Consider the following 23,475-nt stretch of genomic DNA (forward strand, 5'->3'; position numbering starts at 1 on the left):
AGGCTGTAGTGTGTCATGATTGTGCCATTCTACTCCAGCCTAGACAACAGAGCAAAACCTTGTCTCTTTTTTTTTTCCCCTCAAATTCTTTTTACCAAGGACCCTGTCTAAAAACAAACAGGCCAGGTGTGGTGGCTCACACCCGTAATCCCAGTACTTTGGGAGACCGAGGCGGGCCAATCACCTGAGGTCAGGAGTTCGAGGCCAGCCTGGCCAACATGGTGAAATCCCATCAATACTAAAAATACAAAAATTAGCTGGGCATGGTGGCAGGCGCCTGTAATCCCAGCTACTTGAGAGGCTGAGGCAGGAGAATTGCTTGAACCTGGGAGGCAGAGGTTGCAGTGAGCCAAGATGGTGCCACTGCACTCCGGTCTGGGTGACAGAGCAAGACTCCATCTCAAAAATAAATAATAATTTTTAAAAAACAAAAAAACAGAAGTGAGCAAATAAGAATATAAGAACAACCACTTTATTGAGCATCCACTACTTACCATAGTCTTTATATTCATGTTGTCTGATATCCACAGCAGAAACTTTTGGATTTGGTGGACATGAAGATCATTGGTGACCAATGTGGAGAGCTCCTTCAGTGGAATGGTTAATCCTGAGCCAGATGACCTGAATTCAGGAATGAACAGGAGATGAAGACATGGAGAATCAGAGGAAGGACTTCTCAAGGATACAGTAAAGGCCAGGGACAGTGGCTCATGCCTGTAATCCCAGCACTTTGGGAGGCCAAGGCAGGCAGATCACTTGAACCCAGGGGTTCTCAAGATCAGCCTGGGCAACATGGTGAAATCCCATCTCTACAAAAAATACAAAAATTAGCTGGGTATGGTAGCATGCACCTGTGTTCTCAGCTACTTGGGAAGCTGAGGTGGGAGGATCACCTGAGCCTGGGAGGCCAAGGCTGCAGTGAGCTGTGATCGCACCCACCACTACAAAGCCTAGGCAACTGAGTGAGACCCTGTCTCAAAAAAAAAAAAAAAAAAAAGAAAAGTAAGAGGAAGAAAAGTTATGGGTTAATAGTGACTTGATGCAGATGGAGGGAGAGTTTTTCACTATGTGGGAAATGCGAGCATGACCACGTGCTAAGCAGCGGGGAAGGGTCCAGTGGAAGAGACAGGAGATATGAAAGTGGAGAAAATGATGGAGGGAAGCTGGGCGCGGTGGCTCAAGCTTGTAATCCCAGCACTTTGGGAGGCCAAGGCGGGTGGATCACTTGAGATTAGGAGTTTAAGATCTGCCTGGCCAACATGGTGAAACCCCATCTCTAGTAAAAATACAAAAAATTAACTGGGCATGGTGGTGCACGCCTGTAATCTCAGCTACTTTGGAGGCTGAGGCATGAGAATCCCTTGAACCTGGATGGTGAAGGTTGCAGTGGGTCAAGATCATGCCACTGCACTCCAGCCTGGGTGACAGAGCGAGACTCTTGTCTCAAAAAAAAAAACAAAAAGAAAAAGAAAAAAAATAATGGGATAATTGTGGGGGGATCATGGATCATACATTTAGCTAACATTTACTTAGCATATACTATGCCCTAGTCCTTTCACTGGGCACAAAAATGGACCAGCCTTGGCCGGGCACGGTGGCTCACACCTGCAATCCCAGCACTTTGGGAGCCAAGGTGGGAAGATCACTTGAGGTTAGGAGTTTGAGACGAGACTGGCCAACATGGTGGAACCCCATCTCTACTAAAAATAGAAAAATTAGGCACTCATTCTCTTTCCTGCCACCCTGTGAAGAGGTGCCTTCCACCTTGATTGTAAGTTTGCTGAGGCTTCCCCAGCCATGTGGAGCTGAGTGACTCCATCTGCAGCTTTTATTAGAAATCAAGGGAAGCCACCAGAAGACGGAGCACTGAATGAGCTCTGCGGAGCTGAATCATCTAACCTGACCTCCAATTTAGAAGAAAGCCCCTCTGTGCGCACCTGCTAACCTGCCTGTCATCACCCTCACAGCTGTGCTGGGTCAGTGTCACAGACTCACCCATTCCAGAGTTACCATCTGATATGTGTAGGCTCATATGAAAAGTATGCTGTAATGTGAGGAAATAAATCTGACGGAAAAACAAAAATCAAAACAAACAAAAAATACAAAAATTAGCCGGGTGTGATGGCAGGCACCTGTAATCCCAGCTACTCAGGAGAAGTGCTTGAACCCAGGAGGTGCAGGTTGCAATGAGCCAAGATTGTTCACTGCACTCCAGTCTGAGTGACAGAGCGAGATTTCATCACAAAAATTAAAAAAAAAAAAAAGGACCAGCCTTGTTCTCTGCCTTCAAGGTTCACAGTCCAGAGGGGCTAATGTAGAACAGGCAGAATGCATACCTATGTGTGTGTGCAGGGTTGGCCTTGTGTGGCGACAGAGGAGGCTGAAACAGATGAAGAGCTAGAAAGTGAGAATGGCTGTCTAGGAAGGAGAAGGGAGCATCCCTTTCTGGACAACTAGGCAGGAGGGAGGGAAAGGTTAAGTTCTCAGCACCCCTCACTGAGCGTTTTAGCATTTGGCAGGGGTTTCTAGACCCTAAGAGGAATGTGGCCAGGTAGAAGAGATGAAGAAATAAATGCCTGCTGTCCAAGTCTCTGAGTTTGTCCCGGAGCTACCCCAGTGACTTATTTGCTGGCACTTCCTGCTTACTGTAGGCTAGGCTGTCTGAATGAGAATGAAGAACAGAGTTCAGGTTCCCAGAGGACCCATATACGAAGCAGGGCGATAAGGGGGCCTGAACAAGATCTTGACTTTATGCGCGGACCTTCTAGTGACATTGTAATGAGCGCACATTTAAGGAACACATTTAAGTTCCTTCTAATCCCCTATTAGGGCTGAATCATTCCTAAACTCTGGCCAGCTCTGAAACCAACTTCACAAGACCTGACTCATTTCCCCCAAGTAGTGAAAGTCCCTACACAGGTAGCTACTGGAAATGGCCCTGGGCCTGTGCACTGAGGCATTATTCTCCCTCTCAGGCCCCTCAAATCCTGTGGTCCCATTCAAGTGGCTGCTGAGAGCCAGCAAGGCTGGCACCAGGCCCTGGGGACTGCATTATGCAGTCAGCTACCTCATCCTTTGGGATCTGAGCTCCAATCCCCAATCCCACCAGAGTGACTTGGTCCTCAGAACCATTTATTGCTTTTTTCCTGATTATGCACCAAAGCAAAATTCTTAATTTCTTAAATATATGTTATTTATTTTTTGAGACAGAGTCTTACTCTATCATCTAGGCTAGAGTGCAGTGGCATGATCACGGCTCACTGCAGTGTTGACTTCCCAGGCTCAAGCAATCCTCCCACCTCAGCCTCCCAAGTAGCTGGGACTACAGGTGTCCATCACCATGCTCAGCTAATTTTGTTTATTTTTTGTAGAGATGAGGTCTTACTATATTTGCCCAGGTGATCTCAAACTCCTGGGCTCAAGCGATCCTCCCACCTTGGCCTCCCAAAAGTGCTGCAGTTATAGGCATGAGCCACCAAGCCGGCCATGCTTACTTTTTTGAGTTGTTTGGGGATTAAATGAAACAATGGATGTAAAGTGCCTGGTGGTACATAGAGATTTAATGAGTGGTAATGATTATTATTTATATTCAAAATAGGCTGCTGCAAGCTAGGCTGAAATAGGAAAACTGTTCCCTCTTCTCCTACCCTTTCAAGTGAAACTACTACAAACTGCCACCCATCCCTGACAGAGACAGAACTCCAGAATAGAGGAGGAGGACTCTGCACAGGGTTGCAGTCTCTTTCTCTCTCATGCATGCGCACATATACACTCATGCACCCATGCAAGCACACTTACACCTGTACATGCACACACATGATTATGTAGAGCTACAGCTTTTGGCATAGAAGCTATAGTTATATCAGGGTAGGAATCAGTTCTATTATGGCAGTTACAAAGATCAATGCTGCAGTGAAGTGGTGGAAAGGAGGCTGCAGCCAACTGAAACCAATGGACTGGGACTGGAAAGTCAGGGGTGGGGGGAAGAGGAGGAAGTGGTGTGGGCTAGGGCAGGCAGGCAAGGGAATAACCGCTGACGGAAGCAGACAGCCTGTCATATGGCGGTGCGGATTTCCCCTGTCAACTGCATTTCCTAATTTTATGGTCTTCTGTTGCACATGTCACCCACAGAGGCTGCTGTGTGCTAAAAGTGGGTAGAAGTGATTGATTTATTCATTCGACTGACCAACATTTAATGATATCTACCATGTGCCAGGAGTTTTTTGGAAAAATAGACTGTTGTTGGGAAGGGAGTTAAAGGAAGCTGGAGAATGGTAGTCTGAGCAGAGGAATTGATATGTGCCAAGTTGTGGAGGAATGAAGCAGGATGTTACATTCCAGGAACTACATGTGGTTTGATAAGAAGGGAGCATAGGCTGGGTGGGAGGATCACATGAGGCCAGGGCAACGTAGTGAGACCCTGTCTCTACAAAAATAGAGGTGTTGTGCACCTGTAGTCCTAGCTACAATGGAGGCTGAGGTGGGAGGATCACTGAAGCCCAGGAGTTTGAGGTTACAGTTAGCTATGATTGTGCCACTGCACTCCAGCCTGGGTGACAAAGCGAGACCCTGTCTCTAAAAAAAAAAAAAAAAAAAAAAAAAAAGTATTAAAAATTTAAATATATATACTTCAAAATACAAGTAGGAGAAAGAAAAAGAAAACACATATATAAGGCAATTTGATAATATATATGAAAATGTTAAATGTCCATCCCTTCTGATTCAGCAATTGTAAGGAACTTAGTTTTAGGAAATAATAGAAAAGTGACAAGGCTGTTTACTGTGTTGTTTAAATTACCCAAATCAGCTGAGCATGGTGGCTCACGCCTGTAATCCCAGCACTTTGGGAGGCCAAGATTGGAGGATTGCTTGGGGCCAGGAGTTTGAGACCAGCCTGGGCAACATAGAGAGACCCTGTCTCTATTTTTTAAATATATTTTTAATATAAAAAAATTAAAATATATTACGTAAATATTTGTAGGAAGGGAATAGCCAAAATAAATTGTTGTGCATCCATGTGATAAATACAGACACAACAAGGATAAAGTAAATATGTAAGTATTGTTGTGGAAAAAATGTCTTTGATATGTTGTTAAGTGGGGGGAAAAAAAACTATGGGGTTACTAAAAGTGGGTTTGGCAGCAGCTCTGTTCAGCTCCTTCAGCTCTGAAGTTCAAAGTCCTACGGCTTCCAAAGGCCAGTGTATCAGTTCCTGCCCCTGGATCAAGGTTGTGCAAGATGAGGGAGGAGGCTGGTCACAAGCCTGACATGGGGGTAGAGATTTCTTATCCAGCCCTGCCTCAGCCTTGACAGAGTTCAGGAGCCAGATCCCTGCATTGCAGCCTGGCTTCCTTCTCCAGGCAGAACGTGAGTAAAGGTTAAACATTCCTGGGTGCTAGGTACATAGTGGTGCCCTTCCTACTTCATTAGGATAAAAAGGTAACTTGTCTGAGCTCTACTAGTGCTGGGCTTTAAGAACCTGATTTCCTTTCTTTTTTTCTTCTTCTTTTTTTAAATCAGTTGGTTTAATTCCAGGTGATACATAATTTAGAGTAGAACAAAGACCAAAGGGCCAACTCTGGTAGGATTCTGGGCTGGGAGATGATAAGCCACTGTATGATTTTTCTTTTTTTTTTCTATAAAGGTTTCTTCTTTTTTTTTTTTTTTTTAACATGGAGTCTTGCTCCGGAGTCTTGCTCCAGAGACTCTCCTTTGCACACCCAGAGTGCAATGGCGCGATCTTGGCTCACTGCAAACTCTGCCTCCCGGGTTCAAGCAATTCTCCTACCTCAGCCTCCTGAGTAGCTGGGATTACAGGTGCCTGACACAAGGCTCAGCTAATTTTTTTTGTATTTTTAGTAGAGACGGGGTTTCACCATATTGATCAGGCTGGTCTCGAACTCCTGACCTCATGATCTACTCACCTCAGCCTCTCAAAGTGCTGGGATTACAGGCATGAGCTACAATGCCCAGCCAAAAGTTTATTCTTGCTCTATTGTGCAGGCTGGAGTGCAGTGGTATAATCATAGCTCAATGTAATCTCAAACTCCAGGCCTCAAGGGATCCTCCTACCTCAGTCTTCTGAGTAACTAGGGCTATAGGCACGTACCACTAGCGTTGCTAATTTCTTCACTTTTTTGTAGAGACAGTGTCTCTCTATGTTGCCCAGGCTGGTCTTGAACTTCCCACCTCAAGTGATCTTCACACCTCAGCCAGGCCCGTCCCTGAGACCTCCGTTTTTTAGCTCTTGAGTTTCTTTTGCTTCCTTTTTTTTTTTTTCTTTTTGAGACGGAGTTTTGCTCTTGTTGCCCAGGCTGGAGTGCAACAGTGCGATCTTGGCTCACCACAACCTCTGCCCCTCGGGTTCAAGTGATTCTCCTGCCTCAGCCTCCAGAATAGCTAGGATTACAGGCATGCACCACCACGCCTGGCTAATTTTTGTATTTGTGTATATATATATATATATATATATATATATTTTAGTATAAACAGGGTTTCTCCATGTTGGTCTGGCTGGTCTCGAACTGCTGACCTCAGGTGATCTGCTTGCCTTGGCTTTCCAAAGTGCTGGGATTACAGATGTGAGCCACCATGCCTGGCCTTTTGCTTCCTTTTGTTTTGTTTTTATGTTATCTTTTGTTTTGTTTTGGTTTGGTTTTTTGCTTCCCTTTTTTTTTTTTTTTTTTTTTTTTTGAGACAGGATCTCACTCTGTCACCCAGGCTGGATCATGGATCTCACAATGGTGTGATCATGGTTCATTGCAGCCTTGATCTCCTGGGCTCAAGTGATACTCCCACCTCAGCCTCCTGACTATAGGTGTCCTGGGACTACAGGTGTACACCAGCGCACTTGGCTAATTTTTAAAATTTTTGGTAGAGACAGGGTTTTGCCATTTTGGCCAGGCTAGTCTCGAACTCCTGGACTCAAGTGATCTTCTAGCCTCAGCCTCCCAAAGTGCTGGGACTACAACCATGAGCAACCATGCCTGGCCTGGCCTGCTTCTCTTTTTGTTTCTGCTTAAAAGCGTCATCTTCCTCATTCATCTCCTTGGCCTGCTCCTTGTGCTGTTTCAGGGGCTTCTTGCCGTCTTTGTGGCCAGACATGGCGCCTGCTGTACTTTTACCTCATTTCTTTTTCTAGGGATTCTAGCAATAAGCCTTTGATATAAGGCTGCCCTGTTAGTCATAGACCAATTATAGCCAAGCTACTTGGCTTGGCTGTGTTCTTGTCCAGTTGGAGACAAGATATTTGAGCCTATTTCGGAGAGGCAACAGGATTTCAGGGTCACCAGAAGCAAATGGCACTCAATGAACATTAATTAAGCTCTACATAAGCCTGGGACACTAGTAAGAAGCAAAATACCTTCTTCATTAGATAAAATCCTTCAGGATCTCTGAGCATTGGACAGACCAAGATATTATTATTTAAATGGCCAATTAGTAGTTAATTAGAACTCTGGAGTTCCCTGGCCAGACCCTGTCTGAAAACCCCCTTGAGATTGAAGCAGCAAATCCAGTTTATAGCACTGATCAAAAACATTCTCCAGTGAAAATCCCCACACTGGTTTGTCCCACCTAAGGCAGTAGGGGCCCAATTCTTACACACTTAAAAAATAGCTACTCTGGGCTGGGTGTGGTGGCTCACGCCTGTAATCCCAGCACTTGGGGAGGCCGAGACGGGTGGATCACGAGGTCAGGAGATCCAGATCATCCTGGCTTACACGGTAAAACCCCATCTCTACTTAAAAATACAAAAAATTAGCTGGCCGTGGTGGCACGCACCTGTATTCCCAGCTACTTGAACCTGGGAGGTGGAGGTTGCAGTGAGCCAAGATCACACCACTGCACTCCAGCCTGGCAACAAAGCAAGACTCCATCTCAAAAAACAAACAAACAAAATTACTACTCTGGGCTGGGCACAGTGGCTCACAACTGTAATCCCAGCACTTTGGAAGGCTGAGGCAGGTGGATCACCTGAGGTGGGGAGTTCAAGAACAGCCTGACCAACATGAAGAAACCCCATCTCTACTAAAAATACAAAATTAGCTGGGCATGGTGGTGCATGCCTGTAATCCCAGCTACTCGGGAGCCTGAGGCAGGAGAATCGCTTGAACCCGGGAGGCAGAGGTTACGGTGAGCCGAGATCATGCCACCGCACTCCAGTCTGGGCAACAAGAGCAAAACTCCATCTCAAAAAAAAAAAAAAAAAAAAAAGCTACTCTGGGGCCAGATGTGGTGGCTCATGCCTGTAATCCCAGCACTTTGGAAGGCCGAGGCAGGCGGATGATGAGGTCAGGAGTTCGAGACCATCCTGGCTAACACGGTGAAATCCCATCTCTACTAAATATACAAAAAATTAGCCGGTCATAGTGGCGGGCACCTGTATTCCTAGCTACTTGGGAAGCTGAGGCAGGAGAATGGCATGAACCCAGGGGGCGGAGCTTGCAGCGAGCCGAGATCATGCCACTGCACTCCAGTCTGGGCGACAGAGCGAGACTCCGTCTCAAAAAAAAAAAAAATTAGCCGGGTGTGGTGGCAGGTGCCTGTAATCCCAGCTACTCAGGAGGCTGTGGCAAGAGAATTGCTTGAAACCAGGAGGCGGAGGTTGCAGTGAGCCGAGATTGCACTACCACACTCCAGTCTGGGCAACAGAGCAAGATTCCATCTCAAAAGAAAAAGAAAAATGCCTGTATTTCCCCCCCACCCCCAGGAAGGAGAAGGATAGAAGTTACAGTGCAATTCTCAGGCTTAGATTAGTTCTCCATAAGTAAAGCTCACTCCTGTCAGCAGTTCCAGGCCACCATCCAAAGTGGCTGTGTTTGGCTCCGTTTTAGAGGAGGCTGACTTACCACACTCTCTGCTTCCAACAAACTCAGAAAATAGTAATAAGTATATTAATTTTATATTTAATCTTCTTGCTAACATATGGTAGAAGGAAGCAGGTACTAAGATCTTTGAAAATGGGGAAATTGAGACTGATTAATTCAGCAAATACCTGTTCAGCACTTTCTTTTCTTTTCTTTTTTTTTTTTTTTTGAGGCGGAGTCTCGCTCTGTCGCCCAGGCTGGAGTGCAGTGGCGTGATCTGGGCTCACTGCAAGCTCCACCTCCCGGGTTCACGCCATTCTCCTGCCTCAGCCTCCCCAGTAGCTGGGACTACAGGCGCCCGCCACTATGACCGGCTAATTTTTTGTATTTTTTAGTAGAGACGGGGTTTCACCATGTTAGCAGGATGGTCTTGATTTCCTGACCTTGTGATCCGCCCGCCTCGGCCTCCCAAAGTGCTGGGATCATAGGCGTGAGCCACCGCGCCCGGCCCTGTTCAGCACTTTCTCTGCTGACATGAATATGGGACTTGTACACTTATGACAGATACCAATAAATTGGGTGAGGGCAGGATTCCATCAGTCTCCTGGCTCCAACATGTCCTCTTTGCATCGTCATGACACTCAAAAATAAGATCACCAAATATGGCCGGGCGTGGTGGCTTATTCCTGTAATCCCAGCACTTTGGGAGGCTGAGGCTGGTGGGTCACTTGAGGTCAGGAGTTCGAGACCAGTCTGACCAACATGGCGAAACCCTGTTTCAACAGAAAATACAAAAACTAGCCGGGCTTGGTGGTGCACGCCCATAGTCCCAGCTACTCAGGGGGCTAAGGCAGGAGAGTTGCTTGAACCCGGGAGGTGGAGGTTGCAGTGAACTGAGATCACGCCACTGCACTCCAGCCTGGGCAGCAGGCTGAATGAAAAAGATTCAGACTGAAAAAAACAAAAAGGGCCAGGTGCGGTGGCTCACACCTGTAATCCCAGCACTTTGGGAGGCCAAGGCAGGTGGATCACCTGAGGTCAGGAGTTCGAGACCAGCCTGGTCAATATGGTAAAATGCTGTCTCTACTAAAAATACAAAAATTAGCTGGGTGTGGTGGTGGGTGTCTGTAGTCCCAGCTACTCGGGAGGCTGAGGCAGGAGAATCGCTTGAACCCAGGAGGCAGAGGTTGCAGTGAGCCAAAATCACACCATTGCACTCCAACCTGGGTGACAAGAGCAAGACTCTGTCTTTATAAAATAAAAAAGGCCGGGTGCGGTGGCTCATGCCTGTAATCCTAGCACTTTGGGAGGCCAAGGTGGGCAGATCACGAGATCAGGAGATTGAGACCATCCTGGCTAACATGGTGAAACACTGTCTCTACTAAAAATACAATAATTAGCTGTGTGTGGTGGCGCACACCTGTAGTCCCAGCTACTCCGAGGCTGAGGCAGGAGAATAGCTTGAACCCGGCAGGCAGAGATTGCAGTGAGCCGAGATCACACCACTGCACTCCAGCCTGGTGGACAGAGCAAGACTCTGTCTCAAAAAACAAAAACAACAGCAACAAAAAACAAGCAAACCAACAAACAAAAAAAGATCACCAAATGTGTAGCTAGCCACATGAGAGCAACCTTCTGCCTGAAGCATTCATGTATTCATTCTTCATTCACTGAACACCAACTATTTACTGGTGATATGCTAGATGTTGGTATGCAGAGGTGAAGATATGGCCCTGCCCTCAAGGAATGCATAGTTCAATGCAATGGTTCTATCGGTTTCTATTCAATGCTCTGAGATACTTACAACCACCATAACCTTGACTCACAAAGATCATGGTCCAAAGGGGGAAAAGAAACATAAATTATAAACAATTATGGAACTATGTAAGCATATGATAGAAATATGCACAGGGTATGGTGGAAATACAGAGGAAGGGGCACTGAAAATCAGACTGGGAATAAGGAGGTTGTCAGGAAAGCTACCACTGAACTGGTAACACTTAAGCCCAATTTTTTCAAGCAGGATTTAGGCAAAGAGTAAGTGGAGAGAATTGGGGAGAGCACTGAGATCTGCAACACACACTCCGGGGATTGCAAATAGTGCTTTACGGCTAGAGCGGCAGGAGGTGTATATGAGGGAGGAGTGACAAGGGGTCAGAGGGTAGAGAGCCTCGTGTGTCAAGCTAAGGAAGGAGGTTGAACTTGATACTAAGCTAAATGCTATAGGAAGATATCAGCAGGGGTTTGGAAAGCAGGTCAGTTAAGGAGCAGCTGGGGAAATGGGGCTGTTTAAGTTAAAGAAGAAAAGCGGGGAGATAAATCTTCTGGTTTGAAACATATACTGAGTGAAATTCTGTTTTATTTTATAATTAGAAAGGGCCAAGCTTTCTCGTGGTTCAGCAAACCATCTCTGATGAGCAGGTTAGGGACAGGTTACCAGACCACCCACTATTCCCTTTTGTCAGATGCTCAGGCTGCTCAACCGTAAGGGTTGGTCCTGCCTCAGAACCCACTCTGGTCATAGAGATCTCAAACTAGGGTCCATCTGTCAGGCCTGACATTTCTCTAGGGGAAGGTGGAAGGAGAGAATTAGAGATGTCTCTAGTTGCAGAATTATGGCCTGCAGTGGGCCAAAGGAACATGACTAAGACCTCACAAAAGACAAGATTCTATCTTGTGGTGAGGGGTGTGGTTGGGGGTAGGAATTAATCAGAGTGAAGCATTCTTGCCTAGACGTAAAGCTCTCCTTTTTCATGTGTATGCTTTTTCAGAGCCTTTTGTCATTTGTCAACATGATAAATTTTGGGCAGAGTGGCACTCAAGAGCAATATGAAGACAGATTACAGTGGGTGTGAGTCTTTCTAGTCCCGACATCATCACTCTCCTAATTGCAGTGCTTTTGGCAAGCAAGCTTCCTAATTTCTGGAAGCTTTGGCCAGGATGGATAGCTAGAAGTAACGTATGAATACATGAAAGAAGTAAAAGATTTTTCCCCTGCCTCTAGGCAGAGCTGACCCTGCCAGGCAGGACAAACAGGACAAATAGGTCAGAAGGTTAGATAAACTAGGAGTCCTCTAGTCATTTTTTTGACCTTCTCTAACTCAGCGGTTCTCAACCTGGGGAGACAGTTGGCACCGTGTGTGGGGGGTGCTACTGGCATCTAGAGGGAAGAGGCCAGGATACTGCTAAACATCCTATTACACATAGGACAGTCCCTCCATAACAAATAATTATCAAACCTAAAATGCCAATAGTGTTGAGATTAAGAAATAACCGAAAAGTGCTTCTACTTACAGAGACTTGGTTCTAAAAAAAAGAATCTGAGAATTAATTAGTTGCTGAAGCATCAGGTAGCTAGAGGTAAAAACCAACTTTAGTATTCCAAGTTGGCTTCATGATTGATCCAATTTGGTCATGTTCCCTTTACTGCTCTGGTCTGGACTATATCTCTACATTCATTCTTGATCCCCTAAAATTGGAGGGGAAAGAAGAGGGAAGAAAAGAAGAAAAATCAATATTTTATGTCTCTAGTTTCATCTTCTGGGAAAATGAAAACTTGAAGCTAAAATCCATAGCGTTCAATATCCTAAATGGGTGCCTTATTTAATAATGAAAAGCAGCATAGTATTAACCAGGACAGCAATAGAAGAACAATTATCAAATCATACTTGAATTTAAGGTGGATATCTGATAGAAAATATAAGAATTGAGGCTGGGTGCAGTGGCTCACGCCTGTAATCCCAGCACTTTGGGAGGCCGAGGTGGGCAGATCACGAAGTCAAGAGATCGAGACCATCTTGGCCAACATGGTGAAACCCCGTCTCCACTAAAAATACAAAAATTAGCTGGGCATGGTGACACATGCCTGTAGTCCCAGCTACTCGGGAGGCTGAGGCAGGAGAATCGCTTGAACCCCAGAGGCGGAGGTGGCAGTGAACCAAGATTGTGCCACTGCACTTCAGCCTGGCAACAGAGCAAAATTCTGTCTCAAAAAAAAAAAATTGAAATGTCAGATTTGTAAAAATAAAAAATAAAATAATGAGTGGAAGTCAATGTAAACCCAGAAACAAGTTCAAGCCTGGCATGGTGGCATACTCCTGTAATCTCAGCTATTCAGGAGGCTTAGGCGGGAGAATTCACTTGGGCTGGGGAGTTTAAGGCGGCAGTGACCCATCATCAGCCACTGCACTCCAGCCAGGATGACAGAGCAAGACCCCATCTCTCCTTTTTTTGGTTGTTTTTGGGGACAGGGTCTCACTCTGTTGCCCAGGCTGGACTGCAGTGGCATGATCACAGCTCACTAAAGCCTCACCCTCCAAGGCTCAAGCAATCCTCCCACCTCAGCCTCCCAAGTTCCTGGGACTACAGGTACCTACCACCACACATAGCTAATTTTTAATTTTTGTAGAGATGGGGGTCTTACCATGTTGCCCAGGCTGGTCTTGAATTCCTAGGCTCAAGTGATTCTACTGCCTTAGCACCCCGAAAATGCTGCAACTATAGGCATGAGCCAGCACTCACAGCCCACTTCATCTCTCAAAAAAAAAAAAAAAAGCCGGGTGCGGTGGCTTATAATCCCAGCACTTTGGGAGGTCGAGGCGGGTGAATCACCTGAGCTCAGGAGTTCGAGACAAGCCTGACCAGTATGGTGAAACCCCGTCTCTACTAAAAATACATTAGCCAGGAGTGGCGGCAGGCACATATCATCCCAGCTACTCGGGAGGCTGAGGTTGGAGAATTGCTTGAACCTGGGAGGCAGAGGTTTACAGTGAACCAAGATTGAGCCACTGCACTCCAGCCTGGGCGACAGAGCAAGACTCCATCTCAAAAAAAAGGCCAGGCGTGGTGGCTCATGCATGTAATCCTAGCACTTTGGGAGGCCAAGAGGTCCCCACCTGAGGTCAGGAATTAGAGACCAGCCTGGCCAACATGGCGAAACCCTGTCTCAACTAAAAATACAAAAATTAGCCAGGCGTGGTGGTGCATGCCTGTGATCCCAGGTACTCGGGAGGCCGAGGCAGGAGAATTGCTTGAACCTGGCAGGCAGAAGTTGCAGTGAGCTGAGATTGCGCCACTGCACTCTGGCCTGGTCAACAGAGCAAGATGCCATCTCAAAAAGAAAAGAAAAGAAAAGTTCAAATAAAGATTAGGTAGGCTGGGTGTAGCAGTTCACACCTGTAATCCCAGCACTTTGGGAGGCCAAGGTGGGAGAATCTCTTGAGCCCAGGATTTCAAGACCAGCCTGGGCAATATAGTGAGACCTCATCTCTTTAAAAAAAAGACAGGTAAAGAGCAACTTAAATACATTTATTTTTTATTTTTTAAATGAATTAAATTTTTTTTTTTTTTGGAGACTGGGTCTTACTATGTTGTCCAGGCTGGAAGTAGAGCAGACATTTTGTGACTATAGGGTTATCATAAGAATAAAAGTAGGCCAGACTCACGGCTGTAATCCCAGAACTTTGGGAGGCCGAGGCAGGCAGATCATGAGGTCAGGAGATCGAGACCATCCTGACCAACATGGTGAAACCCCATCTATACTAAATATACAAAAATTAGCTGCTCATGGCAGTGCGTGCCTGTAGTCCCAGCTACTTGGGAGGCTGAGGCCAGAGAATCGCTTGAACCAGGGAGTTGGAGGTTGCAGTGAGCTGAGTTCCTGATACAGTGTGGAGTGATCATACCAGTTTTTAACTTGTATTTTTTTTTTTTTTCTAATCAAAAAACTATAGTCACAGCACTTTGGGAGGCCAAAGGAGGAGGACTGCTTGAGCCCAGGAATTGAAGACAAGTCTGGGCAACATAAAGAGTCTCTGTCTAAAGAACAAAAAAAAATTTTTTTTTTTTTTTTTTGAGACAGAGTCTCACTCTGTCACCCAGGCTGGAGTGCAGTGGCACAATCTCAGCTCACTGCAAGATCCGCCTCCCGGGTTCACGCCATTCTCCTGCCTCAGCCTCCCGAGTAGCTGGGACTACAGGCGCCTGCCATCACGCCAAGCTAATTTTTTGTATTTTTAGTACAGACGGGGTTTCACTGTGTTAGCCAGGATGGTCTCCATCTCCTGACCTCATGATCCACCCACCTCAGCCTCCCAAAGTGCTGGGATTACAGGTGTGAGCCACCGCTCCTGGCCAACAAAAAAAAATGTTTTAGGTCGGGCGTGGTGCCCAGCACTTTGGGAGACCAAGGCAGGCGGACCACCTGAGGTCAGGAGTTCGAGACCAGCCTGGCCAATATGGTGAAACCCCATCTCTACTAAAGATACAAAAAATTAGCCTGGTGTGGTGGCGAGCTCCTGTAATCCCAATTTCTCAGAAGGTTGAGACAGGAGAATTGCTTGAACTCTGGAGGCGGAGGTTGCAGTGAGCAGAGATGGTGACACTGGACTCCAGCCTGGGCAACAAGAGCAAAACTCCATCTCAAAAAAAAAAATTTTTTTTTTCAAATTAGCCAGGCGTGGTGGCACCCATCTATAGTCCCAGCTACTCAGGAGCCTGAGGTAAGAGGATTGCTTGAGCCCGAGAATTCCAGGCTGCAGTGAGCTATGATGGTGCCACTGCACTCCAGCCTGGGCAACAGAGCAAGACTCCGTCTCTAGAAAAACTAAAAGATACTGTGTAAAGACACATTTAGTAGTGTGTTAACTATACAAAAAAGACACTGTATAGTTTTAAAAACAAATCCTACACAGCCTTACATTTCAATTTTTTTCTTTCTTTTTTTTTTTTTTGAGATGAAGTCTTGCTCTGTCGCCTAGGCTGGAGTGCAATGGCGCGATCTCAGCTCACTGCAATCTCTGCCTCCCGGATTCAAGCGATTCTCATGACTCAGCCTCCCGAGTACCTGGGATTGCAGGCACACACCACCATGCCCAGCTAATTTTTGTAGAGATGGGGTTTCGCCATGTTGGCCAGGCTGGTCTTGAACTCCTGACCTCAGGTGATCTGCCCACTTTGGCCTCCCAAAGTGTTGGGATTACAGGCATGAGCCACCGCGCCCGGCATCAATTTTTTCTTTAAAGGGAGTAATTTGTATACAGAAGGGTTAAATGCTTTTTAGGCAGAAAAAAAAATGTGATAGAACCAACTTATTAATCATCTTCATCTTCCTCCTCCTCATCTTCCTCATCTTTCTCCCCTTCCTTCTTTCTCTTTCGTTTTTTCAGCCTTGACGACTCCCTTTTTTACTATATCAGGCTTTCCTTTAGCTTGATAGGCAACAATTTCCATTTCCTATTTTTCCTTTAGCTTCTCAGCCTTCTTTTCATAAGGCTACTTGCCATCTGCAGCAGTGTTTTTTTGGTCATTGTTTTTTGAGACAGAGTCTCACTCTATTGCCCAGGCTGGAGTGCAATGGTGCGATCTCTGCTCACTGCAACCTCCGCCTCTCGGGTTCAAGCGATTCTCTTGCCTCAGCCTCCCGAGTAGTTGGGATTACAGGCGTGCACCACCACGCGTGGCCAATTTTTGTATTTTTAGTACAGACAGGGTTTCACCATGTTGGCCAGGATGGTCTCGAACTCTTGACCTCGTGATCTGCCCGCCTCGGCCTCCCAAAGTACTGGGATTACAGGCGTGAGCCACCATGCCCGACTGCAGCAGTGTTATTCCACATCTCTCCCAATTTCTTTGCAACATCACCAATGAATAGGCCTGGGTGTTCTTTGATTTTTGGGCAACACTCAGAACAGAAAGACAAAAAGGCTACAGGAGGCCTTTTGGATGTACCGGGATCTTTGAACTTCTTTTTATCTCCCCTTTACGGGGGACATAGGTTTTCATTTCTTTTTTATAACGGGCCTTGTCCACCTTTGCCATGTCTTCAAATTTTCCTTTCTCTTTAGCAGATACAGTTTTCTACCTCTCTGAGCACTCTTAGAAAACGCTGGCTGGGCGTGGTGGCTCACGCCTATAATCCTAGCACTTTGGGAGGCTGAGTCGGGTGGATCACCTGAGGTCAGGAGTTCGAGACCAGCCTGGCCAACATGGCAAAAACCCTGTCTCTACTAAAAATACAAAAATTAGCCAGGCATGGTGGCGCACACCTGTAATCCCAGCTACTCAGGAGGCTGAGGCAGGAGAATCACTTGAACCCGGGAGGCAGAGGTTGCAGTGAGCCGAGATCGAGCCACTGCACTCCAGCCTGCGCGATGGGAGCAAGACTCCATCTAAAAAAAAAAAAAAAAAACTCTGAGAAGCTGACTGAAGCCTCTGGGTGCTTATGTTCCTCCCAACAAGTTTTGCACGAAAAATGCATATGATGACATTTTGCCTCTAGGTTTCTGAGGATCTCCTTTGCTCATGTCTAGTTATTTTTCCTCAGTGAGGCACAGAGTTACCCTGTGCCTGTCAGGCTCTCACTTGCCCTGGTGCTGTCTCTATGGAGCTTAACATACTGTAACAGCTGTCTACTTCCTTTTTTTTTTTTTTTTTTTTTTTTTTTTTTGAGACAGAGCCTTGCTCTGTAGCCCAGTCTGGAGTGCAGTGGCATGATCGCCTCCCGGGTTTAAGCGATTATCCTGCCTCAGCCTCCAGAGTAGCTGGGATTACAGGTGTCCACCACCACGCCTGGCTATTTTTTTTGTATTTTTAGTAGAGACGAAGTTTCACCATGTTGGCCACGCTGGTTTAGAACTCCTGACCTCAAATAATCTGCCTGCCTCGGCCTCCCAAAGTGCTAGGATTACAGGCGTGAGCCACTGTGCCCTGCCTTACTTGCTTTTTATCATTTTGTTTTGCTTTTTTTTTGTTGAGGCAGGGTCTTGCTCTGTCGCTCAGGCTGGAGTGCAGTGGTGCATTCATGGCTCACTGTGGCCTAAACCCCCTAGATTCAATCAATTCTCTCATCTCAGCCTCCTGGGTAGCTGGGACTACAGGCATGCATCATCATGTTTGGCTATTTTTTGTTTGTTTGTTTAATTTTTTGTAGAGATGGGTACCCCTATGTCGCCCAGGCTGGTCTCCAACTCCTGAGCTCAAATGATCCTCTCATCTCGGCCTCCCAAAATGCTGGGATTACAACCATGAGCCACTCCACCTGGCCCTGTCTACTTGCTTTTTTTTTTTTTTGAGATGGAGCTCGTCTTGTTGCCCAGGCTGGAATGCAAATGGCACGATCTTGGCTCACTGCAACCTCCACCTCCCAGGTTCAAGCCATTCTCCTGCCTCAGCCTCCCGAGTAGTTGAGATTACAGGCATGTGCCACCACGTCCGGCTAATTTTGTATTTTTCGTAGACACGGGGTTTCTCCATGTTGGTCAGGCTGGTCTTGAGCTCCCAACCTCAAGTGATCCACCCGCCTCGACCTCCCAAAGTGCTGGGATTACAGGCGTGAGCCACTGTGCCCGGCCCTGTCTCCTTGTCAAATGGGAAAAATTAATCCCCTATTTGGTTAAGCTTGTTATTTGCAGTTAATCTGTTACTTTCAGTTGCATTCAATTTTAACAAATAGATATCCTTGATAACAGTGTTTCTGAAATTGGTATTTGTAGGCCTCTGTACATTCAAATATAATTTTAAAAATTGAATCCTTGTAAATTGAAGAATTCAACTGTTTTCTTTTAGTGATAATCTAAAAAAATTTAACATAAACATATTCTAAATCATCTGTATGAAAAATAAGCCCGGTAGTGGTGACTCAGCCTGTAATCCCAGTACTTTGGGAGGCCGAGATGGGTGAATCCCTTGAGACCAGGAGTTCGGAACCAGACTGGACAACATGGCGTAACCCTGTCTCTATTAAAAATACAAAAATCAGTCAGGCATGGTGGCACATACCTGTAATTCCAGCTACTTGGGAGGCTGAGGCACAAGAATCACTTGAACCCAGGAGGTGGAGGTTGCAGTGAGCCGAAACCATGCTGCTGCACTCCAGCCTGGGCAGCAGAGCAAGACTCTGTCTCAAAAAAAAGAAAAGAAAAGAAAAGAAAAATGAGTGCTGTCTTGTGATTTGGGTTCCCATTATTTTATTTTATTATTTTTTGAGACAGGGTCTCACTCTGCTCACTCTGTCACCCAGGCTGGAGTACAGTGGTGCCATCTCGGCTCACTGCAGCCTCGAGCTCTGGGACTCAAGCAATCCTCCCACCTCAGCCTCTGGACTAGTTAGGACCACAGGCACACACCACCACACTGGGCTAATTTTTTATTTTTTGTGGAGATGGTGAAGGGGTGGGTTGCCCCTCCACACCTGTGGGTGTTTCTTGTTAGGTGGAACGAGAAACTTGGAAAAGAAAAAGACACAGAGACAAAGTATAGAGAAAGAAATAAGGGGACCCAGGGGACCAGCGTTCAGCATATGGAGGATCCCGCCAGCCTCTGAGTTCCCTTAGTATTTATTGATCATTTGTGGGTGTTTCTCTGAGAGGGGAATGTGTCAGGGTCACAAGACAATTGTGGGGAGAGGGTCAGCAGACAAACATGTGAACAAAGTCTTTGCATCATAGACAAGGTAAAGAATCAAGTGCTGTGCTTTTAGATATGCATACACATAAACATCTCAATGCTTTACAAAGCAGTATTGCTGCCCGCATGTCCCACCTCCAGCTTTAAGGCGGTTTTTCCCTATCTCAGTAGATGGAACGTACAATTGGGTTTTATACCGAGACATTCCATCGCCCAGGGACGGGCAGGAGACAGATGCCTTCCTCTTGTCTCAACTGCAAGAGGCATGCCTTCCTCTTATACTAATCCTCCTCAGCACAGACCCTTTACAGGTGTCGGGCTGGGGGACGGTCAGGTCTTTCCCTTCCCACGAGGCCATATTTCAGACTATCACATGGGGAGAAACCTTGGACAATACCTGGCTTTCCTAGGCAGAGGTCCCTGCGGCCTTCCGCAGTGTTTGTGTCCCTGGGTACTTGAGATTAGGGAGTGGTGATGACTCTTAAGGAGCATGCTGCCTTCAAGCATCTGTTTAACAAAGCACATCTTGCACGGCCGTTAATCCATTTAACCCTGAGTTTGACACAGCACATGTTCCAGAGAGCACGGGGTTGGGGGTAAGGTCATAGATTAACAGAATCTCAAGGCAGAAGAATTTTTCTTAGTACAGAACAAAATGGAGTCTCCTATGTCTACTTCTTTCTACACAGACACAGTAACAATCTGATCTCTCTTGCTTTTCCCCCACAGATGGAGTTTCGCCATGTTGTCCAGGTTGATCTCAAATTCCTGAGCTCAAGTGATCTGCCCACCTCGGTCTCCCAAAGTGCTGGCTTTACAGGCATGCACCACCATGCCCGGCGTCCATTATTTTATTTTGCATTTGTTGTTACAATTATCTGAGAACATTTAGTTTCATGGTTTATAGGTTTAATTTTAATGGTTTATAAGTTTATAGCAGGCTGCTATTAGGTTAGCAAGTCCTACTGTTAAAATGATTGCTGTCCTGGGACATGGGCTTTATACTTACATTGAATTGCCTTACCTTTTACATTTAGTTGGCTGTGAAGAAGAGACAATGGCTGTTGATGTGTCAGGTAACTGTCTCCCACAGCAAATTAGTGCAGTGATGTAACTATTGCTTTTTTTTTTTTTTGAGACGGAGTCTTGTTCTGTTGCCCAGGCTGGAGTTTAGTGGTGCGATCTTGGCTCATTGCAACCTCTACTCCTGGGTTCAAGCAATTCTCCTGCCTCAGCCTCCCAAGTAGCTGGGATTACAGGGGCACACTGCCACACCCGGTTAATTTTGTTTGTTTGTTTGTTTTGTATTTTAGCAGAGACGGGGTTTCACCGTGTTGCCCAGGCTGGTCTTGAACTCCTGAGCTCAGACAATCTACCTGCCTCGGCCTCCCAAAGTGCTGAGATTACAGGCATGAGCCACCACACCCGGCATTTTTTTTTTTTTTTTTTTTGAGATGGAGTCTCGCTCTTGTCATCCAGGCTGGAGTGCAGTGGTGCGATCTTGGCTCACTGCAACCTCCGCCTCCCGGGTTCAATCACTTGTCCTGCCTCAGCCTCCCAAGTAGCTGGGACTACAGGTGCCCGCCACCATGCCCAGCTGATTTTTGTGTTTTTAGTGGAGACAGGGTTTCACCATGTTGGCCAGGCTGATATCGAACTCCTGACCTCAGATGATCCTCCTGCCTTGGCCTCCCAAAATGTTGGGATTACAGGCGTGAGCCACCGCTCCTGGCCTGTTTAACATTATTTTAAACCTCAAACCTGCTTTTCTTCCAGTGTTTCCTATGTCACAGGTTAATGACATCACTCATGTCACCAAGAAACTGGATTTAATTTACTCTTTCCTTTCATCCTAAATCCAATTAATCCTAAAGCCTGAAGAAATATACCTTGTATTTCCTTCTTTCTACCCTGCTGCTAATGTCATATTACAGTTCTGAGACTTCTCTTGTCTGGATCATTGCCGTGGCCTCCCAATTGCTCTCTTTGCCTAATCTCCTAGTCACTAAATTCATTCATCACACAGCTTCCAGAGTCAACTTCCTAAAACGTAGTTCAAATAATTTAATTCTACTTCTCAAAAGTCTTCAACACATTGTAACATTTATTAAGTACTTCTATGCCAGTTACTGTGCTAGACTTGTTACTACAAATATAAATAAAACAAGAGGAATAATTCCCATGCTAATGGTGAGCAAATGAAGAGAGCACAATGGAATATATCTAAAAATAGAATTAGAGGTATACACCAGACCCTGCAAGAAAGCCTCCTCCCCATGGTTCTGAAATCTTTACTGTCCTTTGGAGAGACTCTACAAATCACTTAGACTTGTTCAACAGATTTCTTCTTTTTTCAGTACTCTGTCCAGTTATTTCACTTTTATGTTCTTAAGGGGATAGACTGTTAACATTTGTCTAGGCTAGGATAACTCTTTTTTTTTTTTCCTGTTTTTTTTTCTTTGTTTGTTTAGAGACTGGTTCTTGCAGCACTGCCTAGGCTGGGCTCAAACTCCAGGGCTCAAGTGATCCTCTCACCTCAGCCTACCAAGTAGCTGGGACTATAGGCACATGCCAAATGTGCTCCACTCTCTTTTAGTTCTTTTTTCTTTTCTTTTTTTCTTTTTTCTTTTTTTTTTTTTTTTGAGACAGAGTCTTGCTCTGTCGCCCAGGTTGGAGTGCAGTGGCGGGATCTCAGCTCACTAAAACCTCTGCCTCCCGGGTTCAAGTGATTCTCCTGCTGCAGCCTCCTGAGTAGCTGGGATTGCAAGTGCCTGCCACCACGCCCAGCTAATTTTCGTATTTTTAGTAGAAACAGGTTTTCACCATGTTGGTCAGGCTGGTCTGGAACTACTGACCTCATGATCTGCCCACCTTGGCCTCCCAAAGTGCTGGGATTACAGGCTTGAGCCACCATGCCCGGCTTTTGTTCTTTTTTTTTTAGACGGAGTCTCACTCTGTCACTCAGGCTGGAGTGCAGTGGCGCGATCTCGGCTCACTGCAACCTCCGCCTCCTGGGTTCAAGAGATTCTCCTGCCTCAGCCCCCTGAGTAGCTGGGACTACAGGTGCACACCACGAAACCCAGCTAATTTTTGTATTTTTAGTAGAGATGGGATTTCTCCATGTTGGCCAGGCTGGTCTCAAACTCCTGACCTTGTGATCTGCCCGCCTTAGCCTCCCAAAGTGCTGGGATTACAGGCATGAGCCACCGTGCCTGGCCTTGTTCTTAAATTAGAAAAATAAACTCAAGTGCCCAGCCCAATGCCTGGCATATGGTGAATACAATAGGTGGCAATTTTCTTTGGGCTGAAGTATGACTGTATGTACTGTGTATTGGTTTAGCCTGCCCATAGCCAATAACCATCCATTATTAAGCTCTGAACTTTCATGCTGCCCTTGCTCCTGCAAGAAAGAAAGGGGAGTCTCTCTGAGCCTACGCTGGCTCGGGTGGCTGCCTGATAAAAAAGAATAAAAGTTACATAAAAATTAAAAAAAGGAATAATGCCAACTAACTATTCAGCCTCAGGCAAAGAAGGAAAAAGCAAATAAATCACGTCTATGCAAAGTAGTATGATAAATAACAAAAATTGAGATGCTCAATGAGCATGAGACAGCACTTCCTCATTCATTATACCACTATAAGAGCCAAGGGAGTTAGTGAGGGAGCTGGGGACAGAGACAGAAACATGATACTATTGATTGAATGCTCACTGACTGAGCTCCTATTTTATATCAGATGCTTTGTTGTGACTTTGGGGACACAGAGACAGATGTCACCCACATCCTACTCTCCAGAAAGTCACTCTAGCAGGCAGAGGAAGAAATGTAAAACTAAAATTGCTTAAAAGATTTTTTTGGCTATACAAGCTACTGTTTGGACACAAAGGAGGGGAATTGTAAATCCTGGGAATGAGTAAAGGTAAGAAACAGCCAGAGAGAAAGTAATGCTGAAAGACATGTTTTCTCTAGGGAAAGAGTTTTCCAGGTTCGAACAAAAGTCTGAAGGCGGCCGGGCTCAGTGGCTCACTCCTGTAATCCCAGCACTTTGGGAGGCTGAGGCAGGTAGATCAACTGAGGTCATGAGTTTGAGACCAGCCTGGCTGACATACTGAAACCCTGTCTCTACTAAAAATACAAAAAATTAGCCGGGCGTGGTGGTGGGCGCCTGTAATCCCAGCTACTTGGGAGGCTGAGGCAGGAGAATTGCTTGAACGCTGGAGGTGGAGGTTGCAGTGAGCAGAAGTCGTGCCATTGCACTCCTGCCTG

This window comes from Pan troglodytes, chromosome 1, assembly GCF_028858775.2.
Source record: "Pan troglodytes isolate AG18354 chromosome 1, NHGRI_mPanTro3-v2.0_pri, whole genome shotgun sequence".
In the NCBI taxonomy this organism is placed as follows: Eukaryota; Metazoa; Chordata; class Mammalia; order Primates; family Hominidae; genus Pan; species Pan troglodytes.